The following is a 15838-nucleotide window of genomic DNA, read 5'->3' as shown; positions in this document are numbered from 1 at the left end:
CTTGCAGCGCTGGGATCCTAGGTTCGAATCCGACCAAGGACAACATCTGCCTGGAGTTTGCATGTTCTCCCCGTGTTTGCTTGGGTTTCTTCCGGGTACTCTGGTTTCCTCCCACACTCCAAAGACATTTTGATAGGGAACTTATTGTGAGCCCCATGGGGGACAGTTGAATGCTAATGTCTGTAAAGTGCTACGGAATATAGTAGTGCTATATAAGTGCATAAAATATGGGGGGTTCATTTCCATGCTCGGATAAAAGTCGTGCAATGCAAAATTCAACATGTTTGTCGCATTGACAAACATTATGTGGATTTTCACACGACAAGTGTTTCTGCTGTAAAAAGGGGCAGCATGGTGGCTCAGTGGTTAGCACTGGTGCCTTGCAGAACTGGGGTCCTAGGTTTGAATCCGACCAAGGACAACATCTACGTGGTTTGTATGTTCTCCCCATGTTTGTGACAGTTTCCTCCCACACTCCAAAGACATACTGGTAGGGTCCTTAGATTGTGAGCCCCATTGGGGGACAGTGTGATGCCAATGTCTGTAACACGCTGCGGAATATAGTAGTGCTATATAAGTGAGCAAACTAAATAAAAATAAATAAATAAAAAAAACACAACCGATCCTATTAGCTGCACCTCAACCGCTGTGTGTTTTAAAATAATTGCTAATTGAGCACAATAAATAAATAAATAAATATATAAGTTTAAAAACAACCTATTAGACTTGCTGGCCTTTTCAGTCTGCAGTGCGAGGACCTAAGCTCAGCCAGTGCACTGCTAACCGCACAAGCCCCTGAGTCAGCTCTGCACTGAAAAGACACAGGCATCACATTACACCAGCCCACTTGATTTGAAACCCTGCCAAGGTAGGTGAAAGACCTCATAAATATGCAAAGCAGGAAGTTTTCGCCTGGCATATTCATGTAAATCCGCCATGACTGGCAGCTGATCACATTCCTAGAACAATGGTCTGCCTCTGGAAAGTTTCAGCTCTTGTCACCAGAATGGAGGATTTTTTTTTTTTTTGTGTTTCTTTTTGCACTTTTTTTTCTCTCTCTCTCTCTAGGTGGAGGGGGCTGATCCACATTGTTGATCTTCACCACTTCCCAGGGAGAGAAGGGAGGGGCAGGGGGAGGGTTTTCACAACTCACTACCATGGCCATTTTGTTTGTGGGCAGCATGCTATTATCTTGCCAGTAAGTGAAAACTAAGCTTGGTGCACCATATCCTTTAGATTTGACCCCAGGAGCAGGTTAGTGTTCCAATCCAGAGGGAAAGGTAAGTCAGCATTCCCTTCTCAACACGGCTCATGTATCAAATAATAAACAATGCCTGATCAGATATTGTTACATTGTAACAACTTGTCTCTTTTTCCCCCCCTCCTCCATGATGACATCACTGCAATCTGATTAAATGGTGGAAGTGTGATTGATTCAGGCGTTATGTCAACAGATCAATCTGCTGGGTCAGATCGTATCGTGAACAAAGGTTGTGAGCACAGTAGGTGCCATAGTTTGGCTTTCACATGAAAGCAGGTTGGTGTTCGTATGATAGGAGTTTTAAAATGGCACACTGCCTTTTTTCCAGGCTGCAGAAGGAGGAGGAGGGGGGAGGAGGAGGAGGATAGTGCAGACTGGAGGGACACTGCCCTCCCATCCAATCACAATCCGCCTGTTTGCCATTGCAAAGTTGTTAACCCCAGAGTCTTGTGGTTATGCCTCTGCTTCTATAATCTTCTTTGGCTTTTTTTTTTTTTCTTCTTCTTCTTACAAAGCTTGAAGATTGAGGAAGAAAACCCCTGTGTAATCAGACATCATGGAACTAAGTAGGACTTCTCGCCTGCCTTGCCATTTCGAGACGTTTGAAAAGCCATCTGCTGCTTGGAAATTGTTTGATAGAACCCAGGTCATCATCATCTTCTTATATTGTTTTAATAATTTCTCCCGATGGCTTCTCGCCGCCTGGCAAAGAGGTGAGTTCATCGTGAATTTTAATTCAAGTTCTCGCCAAACTGTTAGTAAAAAGTGGGTGGGTGGGTGTCCTAGGAAAATATATATATATTTTTTTTTTACTGTATACTTTTTGTAACTCCCACAATGCAGATTGTTATATTGTGTTGATAAACAGCGACGTCTTGTTACATTGTGTATATCTTCCATTAGCGTGGGGACATAGTGCTGTTATACAATGTACCTGTATTTTTCATATTTTATTTCTTTAAACCTTCATCCTGTGGAAATATTACACCCATGTCTGTAAATATCGACTAACCTTTTTAATATTAGACTATTCTGCAGCCTACACCATAATACAGCACATAAAAACCTTCTTCAACCTTGGGTCTATATAGATATAACATCTACTTTTTATTTCTAAATGAACGTATCAACAGATTAATACATTTTCTGCTGGGCACGTCTGCTGTATGTACATAGCGTTAAATGATCTGAATCGTTTGTTCAATGCAAAGTGGAAGGAAGGAGGAGACAGTGACACAAGAGGTTTATTATATTCTAAGTTATGGCTGGTACTAAATGGTGGCTGTTCTTATTTGTGAAGATCAACTCCCTCTATGGCGATGACTGGGTGTAGAATGACACTGGAGGGGGATGATATATTAATATATACTCCCCTCTAGGCCTGATTGTTATTGAGCCGGAGACATTTAGGAATATATTGTAGGTTTTTAATGTTGCTTTTTGTAATAATTTTTTTTTGCACACGGTGGGAGTTTTTTTTTTTTAATACATTGATCTGTGTTGGTGGCGCTGTGGTGCTCTTAACCAATTTTATATGTCAGTTACACTAAGAGAAAGGGTAGAGAGGTGGGGCAAGGCTTGATCTGCTCCGTGTACATTATGTGCTAAAGATATGTCATTGTGTCTTCGGAAATAACCATAGAAAGTACCGGTATATACATTATATTTCCTATTAATGATTGCATTTTTGTAAAAAATAAAATAAAATTATCTGCGGATTCTAATACAAAACCTGATCTAATCGGTATTTCTGTCCAGACAATGCTAGGACAACGAGAACAGTCTGGTCCATTTTGTAGCTCGCCATTACGGGCTAGGTCAAGTGATTTGATATAAATGTGTATATATAATATATATATTTCACATTTTATTGTCTAGTTGTACTATGTTTCTATAAATGCTGAGTGTATATATATGATAATAAAAAATAGGACGCTTTCTTTAGAAAGTGCTCTGATGTAAAGTGCCTTTCAAAAAGTTCTCACTTTGTGTGGGTATAAGTGGCTATTGGTGGAAAATTCCAGCAAAAGGCAAAAAAAAAAAAAAAAGTTTTTTTTTTTTTTGGGCTTTTTTGAAAAGCTACATGGCTAATCTGTCTGGTGAGCCCTCCCCTCAATGAACAGGCAGGCAAAGGCATCAGCTTTTTTTTAAAATAAAAGTTGCACATATCTAATGCTGGGGACAAAGCACCCAAATCCCTAGTTATTTGCATCGTTCAGTTTTATACATACATTATGTGTGTGTGTATATATACTATATGTGTGTGTGTGTATTTGGTGCACTGCAGGTTTCCTTTATTCAAAAAACACTGAAGCACGATGTGATATATTAAACTGCATTTTTTTTTTTGTATTATGCCCCCTCCCCCTTCTGCTGACAAAATGGCTGTTCATTTAATTGGAATCCTCTATGTGAGAGTCCTCTACCCAGCGTAATCCTCAGATTAATTTGAGACATGCGGAGGACTGGAAAACACTGGTGTTTTGTAGCTTTTGGGAAATTAGATTGCGTATTTTTCGTTAATCGCTCGCTAATTTAAAATCACTGGTGATTAATTCCAAGAAAAAAAAAATCGACCACATGTTCACGAATTCTATCTATCATCTATCTTCACTGCAAAGATACAAATGTTTTAATTTTAAATTTGAAAAAAAAACTGGCATCTACTGATCGAAGCTTGACAACCATACACACGACACACATGTTGGTTCAACTCTGGTTCATCCAACTTTCTAAAGTGTATGGGGATCTCCTAACTTTCCTCGAGGCAAAAGAGGGACTTGCATGGTGGATTTCAAGATGTCTCGGCTCTCCTCCAAGCACAGGGCCTCCTTTGTTCTTGTGATTGGTGGGGATCCCATCAGTTGATATACCATCAGTCTCATGTTGATAGCATATTCTTAGACTATGCTATCATTCAATATACGGTACCTACAGAATCTCTTTGAGGCTACGTTCACACGACCGTGTCCATTTTGCGGTCTGCAAACTGAGGATCCGCAAAATGCAGATACGGACTGCGTGCATCCCGTACTTTTCATGAGCCCCATTGTCAAAATGCCTGTTGTTGTCCACAAAATGGACAAGAGTAGGACATGTTCTATAGTTTGCTGTCTGCATTTTTTGCAGCCCCATAGAAATGAATGGGTCCGAGTGCGATCCGCAAAAAATCTGGATGGGACGCGGGCCAAAAATATGGTCGTTAAGGAAATTTTTAATCAGAAGATGACCTATTATTTAGGCCCCTTGCAGACGAGCGTGTCCGAATGTGTTGCGGATGCGTTCAGTGAAAACTGCGCGATTTTGCAATTTCATTCAGTTTTGTTTGCGATCGCATTCAGTTTTTTTCGAACAGGGGAAATGCGATTTAATGCGTTTTGCACACACGTGATAAAAAAAACTGAATGTTTACAAACAACATCTCTTAGCGACCATCCGTGAAAAACGCATCGCATCCGCACTTGCTTGCGGATGCGATTTTTTTTTTTTTTTACGCAGCTTCATTCACTTCTATGGGGCCAGTGTTGTGTGAAAATTGCAGAATATAGAACATGCTGCGATTTTCACGCAACGCACAAGTGATGCGTGAAAACCAATGCACATGTACACAGCCCCATTGAAATAAATGGGTCCGGATTCCGTGCAGGCCCAATGCGTTCGCATCGCACCCGTGCGAAATACTCGTTCGGGTGAAAGGGGCCTTAAATCACGTTTTTATGTTAAACTTTTTTATTATTAGAATTTTTGCAGTTTAAAAATTTTTTTTTTCAATCCATGTCACCATCTATATTTTTTTAAAATTCACACTGGCCACGAGGTCTAAAAAATGTTAGGACTTCCTGTCTTTTGAGAGGAGCCACATGGGCCATAGACACAATAGTCTGGATGGGACCCAATGACTTCTATGGAAGAGTTTTTTGGGCATGTTCTGTGACCTGTGCAGAGGTCAGGAGGGAGTAGATAAGCTGTGATATCACCTATTGTGAATGGTGGATCCTGTGTTATCTGTACAGATGTGTTACTTGACATTGTAATCCTGCCTGTGGTGATAATAGCTACTGAAAAGTTAGACCGTTTAGGGCAGGGCTGGCCAACCTGTGGCTCTCCAGCTGTTGTAAAACTACAATTCCCACCATGCCCTGCTGTAGGCTGATAGTTGTAGGCTGTCTGGGCATGCTGGGAGTTGTAGTTTTGCAACAGCTGGAGAGCCGCAGGTTGGCCAGCCCTGGTTTAGGGGATTTAGCTGCCTGGATTTTGTCAGGCCCAAACCGTCAATTTAGTAAATACTAGCAGAATGACCCCCATAACGGTGCCGTCCACGGCGTCCCCATAACGGTGCCGTCCACAGCGCCCCCATAACGGTGCCGTCCACAGCGCCCCCATAACGGTGCCGTCCACAGCGCCCCCATAACGGTGCCGTCCACAGCGCCCCCATAACGGTGCCGTCCACAGCGTCCCCATAACGGTGCCGTCCACAGCGCCCCCATAACGGTGCCGTCCACAGCGCCCCCATAACTACCACATCCACTGTACTCCCCAAAACAGTAAAGAAAAATGTCAGGGTTGTTATAGAATCCTGCAGACACAGTACATGACGATATATACCGCTGTCTACGTACTAAAAAGTACACTTTGACCTAAATAATTGCTTCTACTTTTGAAATGGTGTGTGTATGTGTGTACCGCCAACCTAAAATGTGATGCACCAGAGAAGTTTATATAAGGCTCTCTAGTGTGCGAAGAAATGTAGAAAAAAATAAAAATACACTGACATATGATTACTTGAGGTTACAGGCCCAAAGCCTGAGGCTGCACTACTGAGGGACTGGTAACGTTACCTTCTGATTTCTGTCTCCTGCAGTCTTGTTCTGGAGACCTTGGGTGGATTCAAGTCGCCGTCTATGTCGTTTTCTACATCTAGCTTGTAATGAGTATTGTGTGGCTGATATATGTATGCCCAGTGATTTATTGGTGGTTTTATTCTATACATGTTTTTTGTTACCACGTATCTTTCAGATATTGTGCCTGGAGCTTCAGCTTCATATTACCATGGTGCCAACAGTCCAATTTGCAGGGACTGTGCTTCATTTTCAGAGCCTGTCCCTGCAAACGAAAGCTGTCCCAGGCCAGAAGCGTACGGGGCTTGTAAAAGCCTCGCCCATAAGTGGGCAGTCCTGGTGGGATTTGGGCGTTTTTCCCAGACGAGCTTACATGTCTCTAATTTACCAACTACACTAATGGTAAGTATGTATCGCCACATCATATCCTATATCCGTTTTTAAAATCTCTCTGAAGCAAGTCACATAAGATAGGCTGCTCCTTTGGCCAAGGGCCACGTGTGAGGCACTGCTGGCTGTCACGAGCTTGGCGCTCCCTGTGTGGCCCAGGTGAATACAGTGTTAGGATTGGGGTCACACATGGATTTTTAGCAGCATTTTGCAGCCCTTATGATGAAGTAATGGGATTCTGCTTGGCTGAGATACAAAGGTCCCCATACACAGAGTATTGTGGACTGATCCGGCCATTTTTAGCAGGGCTAGCCAACAATCTATTGTGTATGGGGGGCTCCTGAAACTCCCCCAACAGGGGAGAAAACGTTGCATTTCACCGCCCAATCCTTTTTGTTCTCCCAGGAGATAAGCTGCCGCCCAAGGGTCAGTGGCTCTCCCCTGACTATGTATGCAGGACAGATGCCAGCTGAACGAGCCTTTTGCCAGCAGATTTGTCCCTATGACACCGGCTGACCTGTTACATGTGCGCTTGGCAGCTGATGACATCTGTGTTGGTCCCATGCTCATATGTGTCCGCACTGTGGAGAAAAATGATGTTTTAATATATTCAAATGATCCTCTAGGAGCAACGGGGGCATTGCCATTACACCTAGAGGCTCTGCTCTCTCTGCAACTACCACGCCATCTCCACTTTGATTGACGTAATGACTTTTTCACTGCCTCTCCCTGTCAATCAATGTGGAGAGGACACAGCAGTTGCAGAGAGAGCAGAGCCTCTAGGTGTAATGACAACGCCCCCGTTGCTCCTAGAGGCTCATTTGCATATATTACAACATCATTTTTCTCAGTAATGCGGGCACATATGAACATGGGACCAACACAGATGTCTTCAGCTGCCAAGTGCACATGTAACAGGTCAGCCAGTGTCAAAGGTACAAATCTGCTGACAGATGCGCTTTAAGGGCTCATTTAAATAGGCAGATTATCAGGCTAATTATTGGTAACGAACGTTTATGGAAATGTTCCGCTGATCAACTGACCTGTAAGTGCAGCTAAATGAGCAGGCAAGAATCTGGTCTTTGCCCATAAATGGTGTGATTCGCTGTCTGGAGGTTCCTACATTCGTGAGGTTCATTTAGTTTTATTGCAAAAAAAACCCACCAAGCTTCATGCGAGTAAGGCCGAATGCACACGTGTTCCACGGCCGAAAGCGGTCCGTGGTATGCCGGGCTGGATTACTGTTCAGAGCAGGAGCGCACGGCGTCATTGGTTGCTATGACGCCGTGCGCTTCATGCCGCCGCTGCACTACAGTAATACACTCGTATAGTGTATTACTGTAGTGCAGCGGCGACATGAAGCGCACGGCGTCATTGCAACCAATGACGCCGTGCGCTCCTGCTCTGAACAGGAATCCAGCCCGGCATACCACGGACCGTGTGCATTCGGCCTTAGGCTCGGTCTACAGGAACAAGTGCAGTGCTACATGGCAATCGCTGCTCACACGCCTGGTATCGCGGTCATAATCGTCACATAGCCCCATCATAAAGTTGGATAGTGGCCATAGCTATTAGAACCCCAGGATACTCCTTTTGCCACCCCCTCCCCCTCAAAAGCCAAATCTGGGTTTACACACAAACCTCTTGACCCCCTGCAAGGGATTATGCAGGCGGTATGGTCAAATCACAACATTTTGCCGTCATTTAAAGAGGACCTGTAGCCTCTCCTGACATGTCTGGTTTAGTAACTACTTGTATTCCCCATGTAATAACTATTCTGTAGCACATATTCTTATAGCTCTATGCTGTGCTATACCTGCATTATTCCTGCTAGAGCAGTCAAGGTACTGCTGGGTGTTACCAAACAAAAAGGAACAAAATGGTGTGGCAGCACACAAACAGAACAATAAGGGGAGTGTCCTTTCTCGGGGCGGGGGGTGCAATTTTTTTGCTGTAGCTCTCTCCCTATCAGTTGAAGGATAGGGGTACTTTCACACTTGCGTTGCTAGATTCCGGCAGGCAGTTCCGTCTCCGGCAATCTGTATGCAAACGGACAGCATTTGTAGACGGATGCGGATCAGTCTCACAAATGCATTGCAATACCGGATCCGTCTCTGCGGTTGTCATCTGGAAAAAAGGATCCGTTTTTCCGGAACACTTAGGGCCGGATCCAGCATTAATGCATTTCAATGAAAATAATGTCAGATCCGGCATGTGTTCCGCAATTTTGGACGGAGAACATACCGCAGCATGCTGTGGTATTTTCTCCATGCAAAAACCGTACAGTGACTGAACTGAAGACATCCTGATGCATCCTGAAAGGATTGCTCTCTATTCAGAATGCATTAGGATAAAACTGATCAGTTTTTTTTCCAGTATTGAGCCCCTAGGACAGAACTCAATGACGGAAAAGTTTAACACAGGTGTGAAAGTACCCTAAAACTGAGCATGTGCGACCTTCTCAGTAAGTAGGACAAAGACATAAGAAATAAACAAACAGCAGTTGGCGCTATAAAGATACATTTTATTAAATAACTCGGCTATACTAAATGGAATTACAAAAGTATTCAGATGCTGGTGCTGGTTTGAAAATTGTAGAACATTTTTCGTGGGGCAACCCCTTTAAAAAAAAAAAAAAAGTAAAAAAATGTTTTTGAAAAAAGCATAGAGTAAAAAACAAAAAAACTTTTACTCTTATCTGTTCCTTTTTATTATTGGGAAAATTTGAATAAAAATAATATACTACTAGTTATATCTCACACTGAATGCAGTAAAAAAAGAAAAATTAAAACACAGTGACAGAATTGCAGTTTATGGTCATCCCATAAAGAATGGCGATTAAAAATGTCATGCATCCGAAAAAAACAACACACAGCTCCACCTCAGAAAAATAAAAATGGTTTTCGATTGGGGACAAAAAAAAAGGTGGATTTTTTGTAAAAGTAGTAAAACATCAAAAATACATAAGTTTGGTATAGTACTAATAAAAAAATAATAATAATGAACTTATCATGACATGAACCCCCATAAAAATTAAAAAACACTGACAGAACTGTTATTATCTGGTCATCTTGCCTCCCAAAATATGTAATAAAAAGTCATAGGTACCCCAAAAATGGTACCAGTAAATACTACATCCCGCCCAATAGTCATACTTATGAAGCCCTGTGCTACGTTTTCTGACCAATATTATAGTATAGTGCAGTGATGGTGAACCTTTTAGAGACCGAGTGCCCAAACTTCAACCCAAAGCCCACTTATTTATCGCAAAGTGCCAACACGGTAATTTAACCTGAATTCTACAGTCAAACATAGTATATCTTCCATGTACTTTATAACTTAGCTATGGACTCTTTCACACCTGCGTTCTTGTCTTCCGGCATAGAGTTCCGTCGTCGGGGCTCTATGCCGGAAGAATCCTGATCAGGATTATCCTAATGCATTCTGAATGGAGAGAAATCCGTTCAGGATGCATCAGGATGTCTTCAGTTCCGGAACGGAACGTTTTTTGGCCGGAGAAAATACCGCAGCATGCTGCGCTTTTTGCTCCGGCCAAAAATCCGGAACACTTGCCGCAAGGCCGGATCCGGAATTAATGCCCATTGGAAGGCATTGATCCGGATCCGGCCTTAAGCTAAACGTCGTTTCGGCGCATTGCTGGAGCCGACATTTAGCTTTTTCTGAATGGTTACCATGGCTGCCGGGACGCTAAAGTCCTGGCAGCCATGGTAAAGTGTAGCGGGGAGCAGTGTACTTACCTTCCGTGCGGCTCCCCGGGCGCTCCAGAGTGACGTCAGGGCGCCCCAAGCGCATGGATCATGTGATCGCATGGATCACGTCATCCATGCGCATGGGGCGCTCTGACGTCATTCTGGAGCGCCCCGGGAGCTGCACGGACTGTAAGTATACCGCTCCCCCGCTCCCCACTACTACTATGGCAACCAGGACTTTAATAGCGTCCTGGGTGCCATAGTAACACTGAAAGCATTTGGAAGACGGTTCCGTCTTCAAATGCTTTCAGTACACTTGCGTTTTTCCGGATCCGGCGGGCACCTCTGGCAAATGGAGTACACGACGGATCTGTGAAAGAGGCCTATAACAGCCTGCCTACATTCAGTGCGCTGCCTGTGCTGTTCATAGTGCGCCCTGCGCTGATGAAGGGCAGGAAAAATCGAAGTCCTATTAGTACGCCATAGACTTTTTACAGGGTGCAGGTGCCCACAGAGAGGGCTCAGAGTGCCGCCTCTGGCACCCGTGCCATAGGTTCGCCAACACTGGTATAGTGTCATGAAAAATAGTTGGGATGTCCATTTCGCAAAGCCCAACTTAGGCCAGGCTGTTCCTGCATAGAATGCCGGGAATCAGCTGGATCAGTCGTCCGCGGGATTGTTCGTACGAATGATCCCATGAAAAAAACTGCCAGACCGGGGAATCTGTTTTTATTTTATTTTTTTTTAAACTGACTCCCTGATGCTTGAGCACAATGGCAAGTGGTCGGCTGAATTCACCCGATCATGCCATCAACATGCAGTTTAAGCTGATGAACGGCCAAAGTTTTTTTGCACTCGTTTTTCAAACGACAGTCGGCCAGCATTGTCGAAATCAGCCACCTTAAGCCAGTTTTGATAAATCTCCCCCACTGAAAAATAAACAAAAAAATATAAAAAAAACTCCTGGGGCAAAGTCCGCAGTGTTTAGATTGGGAGCACATAGTACAGTATAGTTGCCTGAAGCCACCGTCATCACTAGTGAAAATAATACCGCGGGTCCTTGACTCGAGCCTACCGTCTCAGTGTATCTCAGCCACTTTTGCAGACAGATGTATTGCAATGCAATCACCTGGATAAGATATATTGTTACCTAATGGCGGTAGATATTGGGGGTTATTTACAAAGACCAGGGTTTTACGCTGGTCTCTGCTTCCTCCCCCTGCGCTTGTAGAGAATGCGCCTAATTTGACGAGGCTCGGGCTTGTAATACAATGAGGTGCACTGCTGGCAGTCTGTGCACCTGGAGTAAAAACAACTCCAGCCCCTGACTGGAGTCCTTTTCACTCTGCTTTTACGTTTGCTTCCAGGCCTAAATGTGTCAGGGGTGCTGGCTCAGACCCCCACCACTCCCAAGTGGCGAGCACAGCACAAAAACACCCTGCTACAAAATATTGTTGCGCGGGCATTTAAAAAGTCGCAAAAAGGGGTCTTGTGACTTTTTTTTTAGGGCAAAAACTGACGCAGCACCAGTTGTAAATGACCCCCATTCTGTTGCCATATAGCTCCCAACTTTCACACTACTCTAGAACAGACTAAGGGCACATGCACACAAATAGCAGTCCGCAATGCACAAGCACTGTCTGCGTGCGCGCCGTTTGCGGACCCATTTACTTGAACGGGTCCTCGATCTGCAAGATACGTTCCGCACCACAAAAAAATAGAACATGTTCTATTTTTTTTGCGGTGCGGAGGCACAAACTAAAATCCCACAGAAGGGCTTCGTAGTTCTTCCGCTCCGTGTCTCCGCTCCATATCTTACAGACTGCAGACCCATTCAAGTCTGTGGGTCTGCACCCATGATATGGAGTGCATACGTCTGGTGCCCATATAATGCGGATCCGCTGTTTGTGGTCCGCGATACAGGCACGGGGCACACACGCTCGTGTGTATGGGCCCTTAAAGTGGATCGATCACCATATGGTGCAGGTGCACAGTTAGTCTGCTATATTCTTTAAGACTGCGCTCTCACCGCCCCTCTCACCATAGAGGCATATACAGCAGCCGTCACACACACACGTCATGCGAAACCGGGAAACCGGACCTTCCTGATATCGCATCTCCTGCTGCCAGCGGCACATTTTGGCAGCATATGCAACTGCAGCTATCAGGATGGCCTTGGTGCTTCAATGCTTTTACTATATGGTTCATTGTGACCATTGTGTGGTCGTTTTATTTTTTTCTTCTTTCTTTTAAGAAGACGTGGGAGGAAGAAGAATGTACTTTTTCCTTTGCTGGGAAAACTTCTCATATTTAGTAAAATGGCATTATCAGCAGACAACTGCCTTGGGAGACGTCTGGCGGCCATGCAGAGATTATATCCTATTCCTCTAATTCTACTCTTTAGAAATAGATTTATTCTTCTCATTCAGTATCGGAGACAATCTGTGTCTGTGTATTACAGCACTACATACAGGTATATTGTGCTGATACAGATTATGACGTCATATGTCTGCATTAGGCCTCGTTCACGTTTCCGTGTCAGTATTAGGCCTCATGCACAAAACAGTAGTTTTTCTCTGCCTCCGTTCCGTTTTTTTGCGGATAGGATGGGGACCCATTCATTTCAATGGGTCAGCAAAAAAATGCTGATAGTTCATCCGTTTGTGTTCAGTGTCAGTGTTTCCCTTCAGCAAAAAAAAATAGTGCATGTTCTACTTTTTTTCACATTTGAGGACAAGTATAGGCATTTATTACAAGGGATCTGTGGAAAAAAACTGATCCTCCAAAAAAAAAAAAACGGATGCCGCATCCGTTTTTTTGGGCGGACGTACAATTTGCGGACGCAAAAAACAACTGTTGTGTGCATGAGGCCTTATGTACGTGAAAAAAAGCATCCTTATTTAGGCCTCTTTCACACTACCGTATGGCTATTTAAGTGTTTTGCGGTCCGTTTTTCACGGATCCGTTGTTCTGTTTTTTTTTTTTTGTTTCTGTTGTGTTTCCGTTCCGTTTTTCCGTATGCCATATACAGTATACAGTAATTACATAGAAAAAATTGGGCTGGGCATAACATTTCAATAGATGGTTCCGCAAAAACGGAACGGATACGGAAGACATACGGATGAATTTCTGTAGGTGTTCCGTTTTTTTGGCGGACCCATTGACTTGAATGGAGCCACGGAACGTGATTTGCGGGCAATAATAGGACATGTTCTATCTTTCAACAGAACGGAAATACGGAAACGGAATGCATACGGAGTACATTCCGTTTTTTTTGCGGAACCATTGAAATGAATGGTTCCGTATACTGACCATATATGGAACGCAAAAAACGGCCCGCAAAACGAAAAAACAAAACAAAAACTGTAGTGTGAAAGAGGCCTTAATCAGTGACGGATCAGTGGATGGTCCATGTTTCCGTTTTTACATTCCGTGTATCATCTGTAGGCCTCTTTCACACGAGCATGACAGATTGGCTCCGGATGCGTTCAGTGAAACTCGCACCATTTTGCAAGAAAGTTCAGTCAGTTTTGTCTGCGATTTGTGTTCAGTTTTTCTGCACGCGTGAAATGCGTTTTGATGCGTTTTTCACGCGCTGGATAAAAAACGGAAGGTTTACAAACAACATCTCTTAGCAACCATCAGTGAAAAACGCATGCAACTCGCACTTGCTTCCGGATGCAATGCGTTTTTCACTGAAGCCCCATTCACTTCTATGGGGCCATGGCTGTGTGAAAAACGCAGAATATAGAACATGCTGCGTTTTTCATGCAACGCAGAACTGATGAGTGAGAAAAAATGCTCATGTACACAGACCCATTGAAATGAATGGGTCAGGATTCAGTGCGGGTGCTAGGCGTTCACGTCACGCATTGCACCCGCGCGGAAAACTCGCTCGTGTGAAAGGGGCCTAATCCACGGATGTGGCTTAGCCAAAAATGAATTTCAAGAGCATTTCACACCTGTGGTCGGTAAATCAGGTGTGTTCCGGCAAAGTAACAGACTACTGGAGTTACTGTATTTACCATAATCGGACACCGCCAGGCACCGCTGGATCCACTATAATGGGAGCCAGCCGCTTTCCAGCAACAGTGCCTGCTTTCTGCCTGAGAAAAACTGCTGCGTGCCGAGACAGACTAAGGGCTCATGCACACAAACGTATGTATTTTGCGGCCTGCAAAACACAGATCCGCCAAAAATATGGATGACATCCGTATTGCATGCGTTTTAGGCCTATTGCACATGACCGTATGGCTTTTTCAGTGTTTTGCGGTCCGTTTTTCACGGATCCGTTGTTCCGTTTTTTGTTTTAGTTTTTGTTCCGTTTTTCCGTATGGCATATACAGTATACAGTAATTACATAGATAAAATTGGGCTGGGCATAACACTTTCAATAGATGGTTCAGCAAAAAACGGAACGGAAACGGAAGACATACGGATGCATTTCCGTATGTGTTCCGTTTTTTTTGCGGACCCATTGACTTGAATGGAGCCACGGAACGTGATTTGCGGGCAATAATAGGACATGTTCTATGTTAAAACGGAACAGAAAAACGGAAACGGAATGCATACGGAGTACATTCCGTTTTTTTTGCGGAACCATTGAAATGAATGGTTCCGTATACGGAACGCAAAAAACGGCCAGTAAACGGGGGGAAAAAACCGGCCGTGTGCAATAGGCCTTATTGTGGATCCATTGTAACAGAGCCTATCTCTGTCCTCAAAACGGACAAGAATAGGACATGTTCTATCTTTTTTATGAAACTGAATGGACACTGAGTCCTTTCCGTTTTTATGCATACCCGTTGGAGTGGTTCTGCATACATGCCGCAAAAGAAAACAACTGAACGAACACAGGGAAAAAATACGTTCGTGTGCATGAGCTCTAACATAGCTGGAAAATGGAGATGTGACCCTAACCCTATGTATACTAACTAGTAATAAATGTACTGTAGTACAATGGTAACATCAGCGATACGGATGGTGTCAGGATCTGTACAGAATAAAACTGATGGTTTTGCACACAAGTTCAATCAGTTCTGTCTGCAATTGTGTTCAGTGCGTTTTTTTCCGTACGGATTGCATGCGTTTTTCACGAGCGGGAAGAAAAACTGAAGAATAACAATCTACATCTCCTAGCCACCATCGGTGAAAAACACATTGCATCTGGAGGCCTTCCGTTTTTCACACAAGCCCCGTTCACTTCTATGGATCCAGGGTTGCGTGAAAAACGCTGAATATAGAAGATGCTGCGATTTCTCCTGAACGCAGACCCATTGAAGTGAAGGAGTCAGGATTCAGACCAGATGTTGTCCGATCACAACACCTATCACATCCAGACAGAAATCTCGCTCGTGTGAAAGAGGCCTAAATAATCAACTTGGATCATAAAATGTTTACTGCAATACAATATTTGAACAACAAAACTTTTCTAAATGCTGATATTCTTCCTGTTCTCTCTGGCGGTTCTGAGGTTACTGCAGGCACGCTCAGCGGTGAACGTCCTCCTGTGGCCTTCAGAGGAGGAACTTCATTACTGAGAATGTGCAGCATGAAGATACGTGATCTGGCCGCACACGTTAGATTGGGCATGTTGGATTCAACTGTCTGATCATTCTCCACTCTCCTATTCATTACAT

At 43.9% G+C, this 15838-nt stretch overlaps 1 protein-coding gene across 3 annotated transcripts in view; it reads left to right on the top strand.

Moving 5' to 3' along the window:
- Window positions 1-851: 851 nt before the first annotated feature.
- EPC1 (enhancer of polycomb homolog 1) overlaps window positions 852-15838 on the top strand; it is a 101961-nt gene continuing 86974 nt past the window's right edge. The window contains exons 1-2 of one of the 3 annotated variants that reach the window (XM_040434268.1): window positions 852-868; window positions 1777-1974. The gene's annotated coding sequence lies outside the window, so the exon portion shown is untranslated. Of the gene's footprint in view, window positions 869-1227; window positions 1975-15838 lie in introns of those variants that run through there. The other 2 variants (XM_040434267.1, XM_040434266.1) reach the window with 2 other exon arrangements.

This window comes from Bufo bufo, chromosome 5 (assembly GCF_905171765.1).
Source record: "Bufo bufo chromosome 5, aBufBuf1.1, whole genome shotgun sequence".
NCBI classification, from domain to species: domain Eukaryota; kingdom Metazoa; phylum Chordata; class Amphibia; order Anura; family Bufonidae; genus Bufo; species Bufo bufo.
The sequence above is the reverse complement of the archived record's forward strand: the minus strand, read 5'-3'. Positions and strand labels throughout refer to the sequence as shown.